This window comes from Pomacea canaliculata, linkage group LG7 (assembly GCF_003073045.1).
Source record: "Pomacea canaliculata isolate SZHN2017 linkage group LG7, ASM307304v1, whole genome shotgun sequence".
Lineage (NCBI taxonomy): Eukaryota > Metazoa > Mollusca > Gastropoda > Architaenioglossa > Ampullariidae > Pomacea > Pomacea canaliculata.
The window spans coordinates 26,561,915-26,577,027 of NC_037596.1; the positions used below are offsets into that span (position 1 = coordinate 26,561,915).

A 15,113-nucleotide genomic window follows, 5' to 3' on the forward strand; every position below is an offset into this window, starting at 1 on the left:
GAGAACACTCCTTTTTTGTGTCTGTAAGTCTGTAGTTAACAGACAGGGCCTCTGAAACGGAGAAACGTGTAAAGGTCAGATAGAGTTGAGAAGTAATGGACATGTATTAAAGTATCCGTGACACCTATATAAAACATATAAAATGAAGGAGAAAGTTCAAGAAGCACACATTCCTTCATCGTTTATATTATCGTACGTGCACAATGGTTGATGATGAGAACAACTGCTGGAAATGCATGACATAAAAGTATAGAATAAAAAGAAAAGGAACATATATTTTACGATCTTAAGCTGATGTGTGCAGTATTGTTGGCACCATCTGTTTTAGCCACATCATATTGTCATCGCCTCTCGTTGCACTAACAAATATAATGCAAGTGAATTTTCATGTGATACGAGCTCTGGGCACTGATGCCACCGTCTTTTTTACTACTGCAATTATTTTCGATGCTGCCGCACGCAGAACATAATGTGAAAATGATCCGGGAAGAGGATGTTTTTAAATAACTAATAATATTTTTAATTTTTAATTTTCTTTCTAATTTATACACATACCATCTGCGTTATTTTTTTGTAAAATGCAGTAGAAATATTGATAAAGCCAAATGCCCGAAAATATAATTTGTAGTAAGTATATATATTCGTTATCACAGACTGTCTTTAGAAAGTTTCCACAAGTGGAGCCGCTGGCGTCGAGTGGCAGCAACAGGATGTGGCCTCTCGTCTTTCTGCTCTGCTTCATTCAAGGTTTTGGTGTTCAAGGTAACAGTGATTGTAATTTACATTGAGAATACACAAAACACTTACAGTACACAGACAGAAATATCTTTGTCAAGAATAAAACAGATGATTAGTAAAATACAAAAGGCTAGAAAAAGATAAATAATTAATGCAACGAAATTGTTGATGTGTTTTATATTTCTAGAGCAAACGGTGTTATCCTCTATGTTAGGAGAGGAATGTCTGAGGCTGTAACAATAACAATAACAATAACAATAACAACCAACCTTATTAGTTGCAATGGGCAATTTCAATGGGATGTGTACTCTGTTTCCATTATATATAGTGTATATATTACAAAAAAAAAATAATAAAAAACATTCCCATGCATACGTACACATCACACGCTGACAGTTCATCTACAATGGAGAAGCTTGACTGCTGAATTATGGCATTGCATAGCGGTTACCTGAAGTTAATTAAACAAATTCCCTGCTAACACATGTTCAGGTATTAACAGAATGCGGGAAGCTTTCCTAACTAGTTGTTGATCACAGAAGAAAGTCAAGTCCCTCTTTTTGATACCAATTATCTTGGAACAGATGTGAACAATGCTATTCAAACTATTCCTATCATGGACAGATTACGAAACAAGCAAGCAAACGAAAAGGATAACAGACTCAATAAAAGACTGGTAGAAACGGACTAAAATTGCTTGGCTGACTGAAAAACTAACTTCCGCAAAAGGTACATTGTCTGCTGGCCACGTTTGACAATGTGTTCAGTGTTCAGTCCATTTAAGCTGGCAATAAAAACAGTTCTCAGTTTCATACGCTTAAACAGTGCGGTCAGTCTCTCTCTACCTCCATAACTCTTTTTATAACCGATTGTTTGTTTGGTTTCTTTTGTTCTTAAATACAATTTAAATATTTATAAAGTGACATGGGAAGAAACCTTTGTTGTGATTAGTATATATGTATTGGTGATCACTGTCGCGTACCGCGGTCGGGCGTCGCAAGACTCGCTCTCTCGCAGACACAGTTTCACCATGGACGTAGATAGGTGGACTGATGTCTGTACGCCGAGACTCACTGTCGGCCTCTTGCGAAGTGATCCGCGGTCAGTCTCGCCGAACCAGATTAAAATCGTACTTCCGGAATAGCAGCGTGAAAATGGAATTTAATGAGACGTTTGATATCAACAATATAATTACCGTAACTGTATTGCTTGTTTACACTTTTAACCAAACATGTATCTATTTAGAACACAAAAGTATTTGCTTCACTAGTCGGAAATCTTTTGTATGAAATAATAAATAATATGAATCGCATTTAAACTTCTAGATCTAGAATCATGAAGTGTTTGCTTATATGCTTCGCCTCGGTCTCTCGCTTTTATATATATATTATTTTACATTTTATATAAATTTAGATATATATTTTTTTTTTCATTTAAAACCTTTAATACTGGTTTCCAGCATAAGAAACATCTTAAATCATCTCTGTGTGTGAACTGAAAGCACTAATGTTGATCTAGGCGTATTCATATACAGCGAGTTTTTAAAAACAGTAAGAAGAATATTTAATCAATACACTTCTCAAGTAATTTAATGAATGACGCGATTATGAATAACAAAATTTGATTTTTTTAATGGGCACGTCAATTGTCGCCTTGTAGTCGCGAACTATAACATGAACAGGACAAAGAAGAGCAAGAGGTAAATAAGATCAGTACCTTTTTTAATACATTCTTCTTCCATGTGCCTTGAACAAATCTTGGCTGTCAATAGATTGAAACTTGTGTCTGATCACGAACTAATAGACACGTTTGTGGTCTGATGTAGCGGCCTGTAACATGAATGAGAGCCGCTCGCCACTTGTCTTGATCTGTCGATATTCCTGCTCTCGGAAGAGGAAAAAAACTTACACCGAACGATTTGATACTTGCAGTTACATTCTACCAGCAGCAGTATCAACCGCTTTTTGTGCGTTTCTTTATTGTTGTTACTCTTGCAGACTTTGTTGACACAGCCATTGAAGTCATTCGCTAAACCATGGTACGCTTAACCGGAAGTTCTGAGCAAATGATCGCCTCGTTCTAGCAGTTAAGTGAAAAAAATCGTCTGCCATCGGTCCAGGGGATTTTCGTTCATGGTCCATCGCAATTACACAGACTTCCACGTGCCCGCCGCGAGCAGCGAAGCCAATCATTCCTCAGGTGAAAAGTACAAAGTAAACAAACCGGAACAGAGTCAATATCCTGACAAAAACAAAAAAACAAAAAAAAAAATCACGTCATACACAAACATTTAGATACATCCTCCAGTCAAACGAAGGGTCCAGCGCGACACTGAATGTTCAGTAGAACACAGCCTATCCACCTCACTGAACGTCACAACGTCCACGTCACTACCACTGCCGGTTCGATCCCAGGCCTCCAGCACATAGTCTCCTTACAACTGTGGATTACCCGCTCTTTGCACGTAATGCCCCCCCCCCCCATATCTTACGTCAGTACCAGTGACGTCAGACCTTGCTACGAGCAAGCGACGCGCGATAATCACAAACTGTCTTTACAACATTTCTACACATACAGTCGCTTGCGGCTGTTGAGTCAGAGGAATGTGGCGTTTTGTCTTTGTGCTCCTGCTTCTTGGAGGTTGTGGTGCCCATGGTAAGCGGTGGTTGTGATGTACATTAAGAAAACACAAAACACTTACAGTACACAGGCAGAAAAGGAGGGGATCGTCTGAACAGTAAATGAAACGATATGGAAAGAGTGACTTTTCACATATTCCTTGGTGTGTTTTATTTCTCTAGGGGCCAGATGGGAGATTATAATTCATACATCTGACGACGAACGCGCGGGAACAAACTCCGACATCTATCTTACTCTCCATGGATCTCGCGGATCTTCTGCAGAAATAAGATTATACAATGATTACAACACCTTTGAGAGAAATCAGATCGACATATTCGTTGTTACAACGGACGACATTGGTGAAGTGTGCTCAGTGACCATTAGGTCTGCCGGTAATCGCGCTGCTCCTTACTGGCATCTCCGAGAGGTAAGATATAACTTTAAAAACCATTCTATTCAGTAAATGCTAAGAAAAAACTGACATGTTGTGCTTGGGTCAAATACTTATCTACTGTAGCTGTCAATAGCACCATAGCATCTGGTCACTGTGCCACGTTCATGTTTTATAAATGTCATAAGACTGTTCTCTTTTAACCTGAAAAAACACAACAGTTAGAGGAATAATAAGAAGTTATTGTTGTAGTGTATTCTTTCTCCACTGAGTGGCTTCTATTGATGATTTTTTCAATAAGACCCCAAGATGTAAATGATATTTAATTTGGTAATTATAAGATCCATCCGTTGCGATACAAACATCAAAGACAGCACAAAAGGTTGGACAAATGTGGTTCCAGCGCTTGTAGGTACTGGCCATCTTGGCCACTGAGATCTAGCCTCAAGCCAGGATGGAAACGTTGCCATGTGTGACTTCCATATGTATATATGTCGGCACAGAACACGACCAATCTGAGCTTCCAGTACGATGATAGTATATACATATCAATATATGTGTCTAAGACTGCGCCCTAGTGCTTTAATGGTAGCCACGCTGTCAGTCCTGTATTTTTCCATACTGGGCCAAAATATTTTGACACGATTGTACCATGATAGAAGGAAAGTTGTAGCCGGCATGGCTCAACATTACAACAATATTTCTCCGATATTTATTTCATTTAAGTGGACACATTTCTTTAATCACATCACAGCATTTACGCTAACTGCGGTAGATATCACAACTGATTACCACGGACAACATTGTTTACTATTCAGATTTAAATAAATTTTGAAAATTTATTAAAATTTATAGTTCATTTGTTAAATTTAATCTATTCTTAACAAAGCATTTCACATGCGGGAAGTCCCCCAAGGAATTTGCAGTTAAAGACTACTTTGCATAAACCTAATGGCAGCAGGCAGACAATATTTCCAATGGCACCAGACACACCGACTGTTACTTTACTTGGTTTTACTTATTTTACTTGGTTATTGCTTTACTTATTTTACTTGCTTATCACTTTAGTAATATTACATCCTTTAGAATAAAGACAAACAAGTTTAATGCTTTGTATTAGACTTTACAAGAAAATTTCTTAGAATTCATTCGGAAAATGCTTTTTTTCATGCAATTTTGTCATGTTTGTACTCTTTTGCAAATTTAAATCTCAATGATACAGAAAAGAGAATTCTCATCGTGTCTAAAGACATTAAATGTCTCATTGCTTATGATTTGTGAGTGTGATTACACATTTGTCGCTAAGCTCGTATCTCCCATACATATACCAGGTTTTTCTGCTTTTCTGTTGCTCACAGATTGTGGTTCAGGGAAGTACACACAAGAGATTTTGGTGCGACTGCTGGTTATCAAAAAAAGAAGGATATCAGAGGGAACTCCAACCTGATGTCCCATGCACCGAGAAGTAGAAATAAGTATATCCTAGTTACCCATCCGAATATATCAGAAATATATAATGTTAACACTCTTTGACAAAATTTGTTGCTATGTGTGTTTCTAAAACATTCAAATATCCTCTTAAAAATTCACAACTTGATAAACGCTGATTTTGTTGGATGAAAGTAATGTCATTATGTTTTTATCACACATTTTTTAATTAACATCAGTCTTCATTTACATTTATCTACCGTCTGATAATGACTGTTATCAGGTAAAACGACCTGGGTGCAGACTTTGAATCTGGCACTGACCAACCAACATAAAGGTATTAAAGTATTATTTAGAAACGCATATCTATATTAGAAATCACCAGGTGTGTAATTCTTGCTAAAAATTTACTTATATGTACTTACATATTTGCATAGCAAAACCTCAGGCTAAAACTATATCCGTAAAATATATTTATGCATAATATGATACATAATATAATGTTAAAATATACTATAGTATACAATATATAATATTGTTTACAATATATCAAAATATGCAATTTGCAGAATAGCAATTTTATTGGGCAGACACATTCACATGAATCTGATATTGTTCGTTCGCGTATTCACGTCTGTAACATTTTAAAGTAATGTAAACACTCTAGAAACTTAGCAAGTGTACTTTACAACTATTTTTGTGCAAAAGTTAATAAAGACGACTGCATTGTTACTTTAAGGGATTCATTGCAAAAACATTTAAGAACTTTCAGATTTTCTTATTTACAAAGGACTTAAAGCTATTTATTTCTTTTATTTCATGTTCTTCATTTTTTGTTTTCATGGAACTTACATTGTGTGTGCAGAGTTTATTCACCTGATGGAACACCTTGCTTATCCCTTAACTGGAAGACATTTAAAGATATAAAAATGAACATTCTTGAAAACTGAGACAAAAATGTGTACTATACAAAGACACTATATTCAATGATCTTTAAATTTAATACTGCTTGAATGTCATTTTGAAAACAATACATTTTCTGATTATTATCTATTACAGTCAGAATTCTCATTTAAACTACTTGAAGAAAACATTTCTCAGATAGTTATTTTACATTTGATTATTCTGTCACAAGCTGTAATGAAAAGTTAGGAAGTACATGTACACTAGCCAACCCTAAAGAGTAGTCAACTGTAAACGCTTCTGCAAAAGTCTACCTTATAACCCAAGGTCTTTTACCCAACAAGCAATTCTAAAGCGAACAATTCTACAAAAAGAAAAAGAGTGGAAAATAATGTCTAATTTGTAAAAAAAAACACGTGGTCTAAGATTTTGAACTTTATCGTTGTAAATGTCATCGAAAACGCAAGGTGAAAGTAAAAAAAGTTGAATCACAATCATTCGTCTTTTGTTATTTGACAAAAATGTTTTTTTGGTGGCTGCTTCAGACAAACCACTTATCTCCAAACACATACACACATATGTTGTCACTACATTCCTGCTCATGTGTTTGTGTGTTGTAATAAGACAAACGTAGACTTCAGTTGCATATGCTCGAAATATCTCTATTTCTTTCACAAACATACACGCGTACACACACAGAGCTCGATGACTCACCGCACTAACAATTAAAATAAATCTTATATCCTCTTTTTCCCCGGTTTCTAATGCTCAATCAGTACGTAGGTAGAAGTGTGGTTGCTACCAGTAGACCAGTGATACCCAACCTTTTCCCTGGTAACCTCCTCGACTAATATTTCGCTGTCGCACATCTCTCCTTCGTTTCAGCCATGGTGTGCAGACGAATTTCGCGGCTCGGCAACATCGCTGTAGCGCACTTTTCATTGGTGGAATATACGGTTGGCATGGCCGCTCACCGGACGAATTTATTTATATCGCTGACCTCGACCGGCGCGCTGACCTGACCCGTTTCTCAGCTAAGCTAGGGGCTAGGCTCGCTCATGCAACAGGATTAAGGCCACTAGCTTGCTTCGGATTTATTTTATTTTTTGTGCGTACGTGTTATGGTGGGGCTCTCCCCTATTTGTTTGTTTGGCCACCTGTATAAACGGGCTTTGTTTTCTTTTTCTTTCCTTTCTTCCATATTTTTATTTATTTATTTTTTTTGAGAGGGGGGGGAGCTGGCAGTCGCACTATACGACCGCCAATAAACTTTAGTTTCGTGTTGTCGCTTCGTGTGCGCGTTTTGTGTCCACTGAGGAGTCATTGGCTTCGTTGCTCGCGTCAGGTTTGTCTGTGTGATTGCGAGTGTGTATGTGAGAGAGCGAGTCCCGCAACGCCCGATCGCGTTACGCGATAACCTCTGGCACCAGGGCCGCCGAGAGCCAACCCGGGCCCCGGGACAGACGACCTCTCCGGGCCCCTTGTACTTGTAATCGTAAATTATTTTCCCAGTATATAATGTATGTTTACAATTCGAATCTCAATATCTACACTTGAAACTCAACTTCTGCATGTGTAATGCTTGGGTGTTCTGTCCTTAGACCTTTCTTTAAAAGAAAAAGAAAAGGAGAAGAAGAAAAAAAAATCTACTGACCAAGGCCGGGCCCCCTTGACAGCCGCGGGCCCGGGTACACCAGACCCCCCTGTCCCCCCCTCTCGTCAGGCCTGTCTGGCACTGCAGTCAATACACACACACACCCGCGCTCATGCGCATTTTGTTGTAGGCCAGTGACCTAGTGTTGTTGTACCAGTGCCGGAATATTAAGATGATGCATCTTTATCAACTTGTTATTTTACAGAACTCTGCAGCTTTCCTTCCTGCAATCGCAATGGGCCTACAGAAGGGCTGTGCAGACTGATCCAAAAAATAAAAAATAAATAAAAAAATATAAATATAAAAATGCATATTATACATCCAGGATGCAGAGAATTTAAAGAATAGTTACATCACCCTTTACAACAATTCTTGAAACACCATCACTGCCACCGTCCAAACCACCCACAGAATAAACGCTTTAATTTCATTGTGGAACGTAGAACTTTATTGTGTCCTTACAAATGAATTTCTTAGATGTTCAGGACATGGTTTTCAACAAGGGATGAATGGTTTCCTCCTTATCAGACCTCCAATACGTCGCAAGAAGAAAGGCAAGCATTAACAGTTCAAGATGTGATTACCGCTGGCATCATAGAACTCGGCATTACACCCTCCACTGGCTCCACAGAAGTTTTGTCTGGCAGGAAGAGGTACCAAGACAGTTTTAAGCAGAAAAATCGTAAATAAAAGTATTTTAACATCTACTTAAAATAAGTAGTTTGCTTGGCGATCAATGTTAAAGTAACTTGTGGAGTACATAACTTGAGCTGTATATAACACTTCTGATTGCAATCAGTTTAACATAACTTACCGAATTAAATAGACTCAGACATAGAAAAAACATGTAGGTTAAAGGTACACACAAGCAAACTGTTAGGCTTCAACGACAGATACATATATTCTAAATTGTGTCCTGAGCACGCTATAGTTTAAACCACCTATTGCCCCCCCGACAAACACACACACACACACACACAAGCGCACATGCACAAAAAATGCGTTAGTCAACACATGTAGCAACAAGTACTGATAGCGATAAAGAAACATTGGGAAAGACACCCATACATCACAATGCTTACAACAGTTAGTGTTCAAAAGGAAGTAATGAAGATACCTGCACTGAGCGCTAGGAAACTTTCGGCATTTTCTCATCTGACAAGGGGCGAACAAACAGTTGACAATGTTCGGACACTCTGTGGTGACAAGTACACCGTAAATTAGATACATACAGTTAGAAAATATGGTGAATAATTGACTAGATGGAAGGACAGATGACTCTGGCGGAACTGGTTGAGTAGTATTTGTTACACTCCATTTCTGAAACCAAAATATTTTGTCTGTTTCTATTACTGTTTAACGTATGCGAAAAGCCAATTTCAGTGACATGGAAATAAAAATTTTGGTAGAGGAGATATCCCTGGAAAACGAACTTCTTTCCAGCTGCTTGTCAAATCAAAAGAACGATACCAAAAAAAAAAAAAAAAGAAATTTGAAAAAAAAAAACCCGTCGCAGCCAAGGTGTCGGCATGCACGGTTGCTGTTTCGTACCAGAAATAAAAGATACATGGATCTACAAAAATGGACAACGCTTCAAAAAAAAGAGCAATGCTAATAAAACAGTTTGAGACAAGGGAATGCCACCACCTGAATATGAAGAGGCTGTTGCTGTGATCCTTGTCAATAACACCTACCCTGATCAGTGGTATTTAAAGTAAGCGACACATTAACTGGCTATTAAAGTATATAAAACAGTAAATGACAGAATAATTACTTATTTTTATTTATATTTTTTATGAAATTATAATAATAGAAAAAGTGATTATGTTTGCAAATGATTTGGATGTAGGAAGGGGAGCAGTGAAACATAATGTATGCTTTGGATGTTTAAATCACGCTTATAATTATTAATATTACACGCTTTACATTCTTGGTAACTGGTGACACAGCACAACAGGTTGAAATGGGTTGGTTTAATCTTGTCTTAAATGCAACCATTATTTAACTTTCTTTTATTGTTTATACATCAGCTATATGCTTGTTGATTAAATGAAGTACATTTTTTTAAAACGTGTTTTTTATTCCAGTGAATGGTCCAGATTCACAGGAGGTTAGCAGGCTCAATGAATTCATGTTTCATGGTGGCTCTATCGTGAAGTTTGTGCGCAGAAGCTGTGTTCTGAAGTTTGTGTGCAACATGCTGCCATCTCAACAAGTAATACACAATATCTTAAAATTTACATGGTGAAATTAAAATTTACTCTCTGATTCGTGCGGTTAGGCAATCTTTTTCATCCTCCCTGTCATCATTGCCCTCCTCTTAACAAACTGGCCGTTCGCTTTCGCCTGCAAATTCTGGAGCGTCGCGGTGTATTTGTCTACCGCCTCATCACGTCGCTGTCGGCAATTGTAGGAACTGGCAATGATGTCGACATCTTTCCGTTCGCCGTACGCCTCCATTAGGATAGCCAAGATCTTTCTCGGCGTATCTATTGCGACATGTGAGAGTAAAAACAAGGTTAAGCAAGTTCTTTAACATAGAAAATTGAGAGAACGCGATGCATGGATGATAATGATATGACGATGACAGTGAAAACGGCTGCGACGACGAAGCTGATAATGATAATCTTTATCGTCGTCAGAAAAATATAGAAATCTCACTTTCACGATAAAAGATCCATTAAACTATTGTCAGTACCGTGTATAATATAAAGCTTCAATGCTACTACATGCCTTTAGCTACATCTGCAGCTGCACACTTTATGTCGCCAGCCCAGGGCTCCCCAAGAAACAAAAACCCAAAAAACAAAGACATGCCATGCACTCAGTCCTTTTTTTAAATAAAACAGTTTAAAACCGTTGCTGACTTTATTCAGCATCTCAAAATGTTTTTTTTTCTGAACAATTGTTTTGAAAGGCAAACGCGCGCGCGCACACACACACAGACAGACAATTGCACTTCTAATTTATGCCAGAGGGAAAAAACACTTCATTACATCTGTGTTCACATCTCTAGGTCTTCTCTTGTTGTCAAGTACTGATTAGTGCTGTCTTCCCACAGCCAGCGCTTATCTTGATGGAGGTCACAAACATTTTTTTTGCTTGAATTTACAGGTCCTGCGATGTCTCAGACATCAGAGAGTCCGAGTCACAAATAGTTTAAGGCTGACACAAGCTGTTCAGTGCAGTTAACCATTTAAAACAAATTTCAGATAAAATTAACACACGTTTGTCATCATTTAAAATTGAATGTTGTCTTATTTATACCAAGTTCTGACAATGTCCTTATTTTATAAGAGAGACTATATTTATCACGGAAATGACTTAAAATACGTTTCATTTGAGGTACCCTACTGCGATCTGTACCGACTCCTGCAGAAAAATGAAATGCAAACGCTTTTTAGATTCTGTTTACCTGTCATAACCTCCTTGTGTTATACCTTGTCAGAAAGCCCAGAGTTTGTATGTCTTACTTCATTAAAGAATGATTAAAATATTAACCGATCGAAAGATTTAGGAGTAAACAAACCTGGTCGGTCATCTCGACGCTAATCTTTGAACCTGATTTTCTCAAAATGGCCGCCATCATACTTTCACACTTCAGACGTTTATAACTCACTCAATTTTAAGACAAGAAGAACACTTTTTGTATCAAAAGAAAGTTCATACTCTGTACTTTTTCAAAAATATGCAATTTGGCAAATATATAATTTCCCACTTAAGAGTCATTTTGTCGTGGAGGGTCACATTTATGTATGTGCTGATTCCAAGGTCGGAGGTATGCATGAACACAATGTAAAAAATTATATTTGCTCACCCAACTAAAAGTAAAAAATTCAGTAAATGCTATTTAAAAATCTGTGTCCTCTATCCTGTACTAACAGAGAACAGACTAATTAACATACCAACTTTCAGATAGCATTTATTAAAACAGACATAGTGGTGAGTATTTTTATCATTACAGATACATACCAACACTTAATATTATTTGTTCATGGTTTATTGTTGATTCGCGCCATACAATTTTTTACCCAAAACATGCAGATAGAGAACACTCTAAGCAACAGAATAAACTTTCAAGAAAGAAAACACGCACACACGCGCTTACAAAACACACACACACACATTGCACTATCAATTTTTCACAAAGCCAGCCACTCCACTCCACTCCACGCTCGCGCTACATCTGTGTTCGCATCTCCAGTTGTTAAGAACTAATGAGTGTTTCTTTCCGATCGCCAGCACTCATCTTGATGAAGGTCACCAACATCTGTGTTTGCTGGCTAAGACATGCAGACAAAGAACTTTCTAGAGAAGGAACATCAAACTGAGGGTCACATGGGTCACGTTTGTGCTGTCAAACGCCACACACTACAAATAATTAAAGTGATTTAATAATTTTTTTTTCGCAAAATATCTCTGTTTGTTCAAGTTAAAAACATACAATGTCCGTAAAAAGGTTTAGCAGCTAATCACATTCAGGAATGAAAGGTAATAAAGTAGTTTCACAAAAGAAAAAAATAGTTTCGAAATGGCAACCGAATTGTATGCATTACCAACAAATATATTCTACAAAAATGACACTTATAAAAACAAATATTTATTTGCGACTATTTTCAGCTTTTTAACTTGATGTTCGACACCTCGTTTTAATGATAATTTCTACTATGTGAGGCTGAAATGTCTGTGCACTTCCGGGCCGTGTGTTTGACATTTCTGTTTTAGACAACAAACCGCACAATTTGAGAAATAGCACGCGCGCGCACACACACAACACACATAATTGCTGTAGGAATTAATATCTTAGAGACACTTCACTAAATCTGTTGTCGCATCCCTTGGTCCTCTCTTGTGAAGTACTGATGAGTGTTGACTTCCGAAAGGCACCTTTCATCTTGACTAAGTGCACAAACATCTTCATTGTGCTTGGTTTTGATCTTTTCATCTCTAGGCCCCACGATGTTTCTACAACCAGAGTGTCAAAGTCGCAAACAGTATCAGGATTAACACAAACATTAATTAATAAATTTGCGAAATAGGATTATCATAAAAACACTTTTTACACTGAAGTTGCAACGATTCTTTGTGTACTTTAGATACAAAAATTAATCCGAAAAAAAATGTTTCTATCACATTGTGGAGATGTTTTATCAACTCTTTTATCATGTACAAGAAAAGATGACTGTGAAAGCCGGAAGACCTAATTAAAAGTTCTTGGTTTGAGAGGCCGCACGAGTTCTTAAGTTATTTTAGCTACATCCGTTTTCACTTTTACGTCTAGCAAGTAAGACAACAGCTCTTAAGAATTGTCTGTCCTTCTTACTATTTTATATACCATTTGAGAACTGTAGATATTTGCTTAATAAAAAAATCACTTTCATAGTAAAAAAAAGTTATTTCTACTGATCTCGAATATGGACAGTGCTACTGGACACTGATGTCGCTAGGGAAGGGTCAACACTGTTGTTAACTAAGGTCAGCGTCCAGCAAGGTTTTCTGCATTCTTTGCTCATGGACAATCACCGACACAAGGGTATTAAGGAGAGGCACACAATATACATATACAGTTGTTTGTAACGAAATTTGTAGGAAGTGAAGAAAAGACTAGGGATGTACAACTTTGTAAATACTTAGGTCTCTCATCGTACATTGTTAAACATATGGATGCTGTTGTTTTTTCTTCGGAACTAGTCTGTCATTCAGAACATTTATGCGCCTAAAAAAACAATAACCTGTAACAAAGAACACAGGTGAACTGACATAAAAAAATACAATGAAAAGAAACCGATTAAAAAGAATAAAGCAAAGTGTGAACAATTTAATCTGGCTTTGTGTAGATCGACGGATGATTCTCCTCTACTTGATGTACAATTATTAAAACGCTTTCCGTAAATAAAATTTTCGCGATCTGGTAAGTGCTTGACAGTTCATGGAATGGAAGAAGCATTTCCCGTGTGTCTGTGTGCAGCAGGGAGCTCGTGGGACGGCATCAGTAGAGTCAGGGACCTCGTCTCGTGCTGTAGACCAACAGCCTTGACACTAACGGGCGTCCTAGACAACATCACTGAGAGCTCAGCCATTTTGTATATCAGTTTCAAACTGTTACGAGTTGGTATTAAAGATATTTCTCTCACTCTCTCACACCACGTCTTCTTTATCCGAAAACACACGCACACACACACACACACACAGTTACACTACAAATGTTTGCCGGAGAAAGACACTTTACAAAATTTAAACTGCCAAGTCATCTACAACAACAAGCTGACATAACCCATTAGCGTTAGTAGTAGATACAGAAGTCAACAAGGAGTGGTGCATACTGTCACTGATTCTGATTCATTCGCCGTTCATTAGATTATGTGCTGTGTCACAAGGTTTGTCCGCGGAACCTACAATGGACTCAGTCTTGAAGGATCTGGACTATGCCGTCGACTGAGGACTATTATTCCATAGTCTTTAAGACCTTTAAATAAAATACCTAAGTAAGACTGCCATCATGATAGGACTAAGAGACAAACTCTCAAAATCACTATCAGTGTAAGATCACTAGTGGACTTATATAGGCCAGAGGAAAGACCACAGGCTACATCGCGAGAAAGCTGGAATTGTTACCAAGTGTTTGAAGTACATAATAAAAATCTTCTGGCGTAAAACAATTTCAAAAGAGGAAAATGAACCTTGATCAAAACAATCCAACTACGGCGCTGGCGATGGATAGAACACGTGTGTCACATGCTCAACACTCAATCCACCATAAGAGTTATTTGGTGGACATAGCAAAGAAAGAAGTAGGCCCCCCAAAACCCTGAAGGCAAACAGTCTAGATTCTAAAGAAGCCTCTCACTTAAGACATCCTCCGGGGACTAGCAGCAGATGGAGAATCTTGTCACATTACGTGCCTGACGGAAAATAAAGAATTAAATGAATGACTTTATAGGTATAAGAGTGAAATCACTGTAATGTAAGCAAGTAAGAGTAACGCTAGCACTGTACACCTTGATATCATGTGTTCCGTATGTTTACTTGTTATTAAGGTGTACAATCAATACACTGTTGACAGGAAAACGGTAACTGTGTTTGGGCAAGGGACCTGATTAAACGTTTTTATCCTTGAATATGGACAATTTTCGTGATTCTTCGTTTTGTGAAGAGAAAGGTTTCTCTATCAGAATTTTCTGATATGCATATTTATCCGATAGATTTAAAATACTGCTTATGGACTAGCATTAGAAAACATAAATACCTGTCACCACAAAACATATATGGTATACAAAACACTCAAGGCTTGCTTACACTAATGCATTTACACCTCGCATAAGCCAAACGAGGAATGTAGGGACACACACCCATTCAATCAAAATTAGTCACGTGATC

The 15,113-nt window shown here is 37.6% G+C and overlaps 1 long non-coding RNA gene across 2 annotated transcripts; it reads left to right on the forward strand.

Annotated features, from left to right (window-relative positions):
- The first annotated feature begins 618 nt into the window (after positions 1–618).
- On the forward strand, positions 619–6,576 carry LOC112568863. 2 transcript variants are annotated; one of them, XR_003100221.1, is made up of 5 exons: positions 619–762; positions 3,540–3,787; positions 5,110–5,226; positions 5,463–5,516; positions 6,045–6,576. It is a non-coding gene; the product is annotated as an uncharacterized LOC112568863 (long non-coding RNA). The 2 variants fall into 2 exon arrangements; XR_003100222.1 differs by lacking the exon at positions 619–762 and adding an exon at positions 3,281–3,393.
- Positions 6,577–15,113: the final 8,537 nt, after the last annotated feature.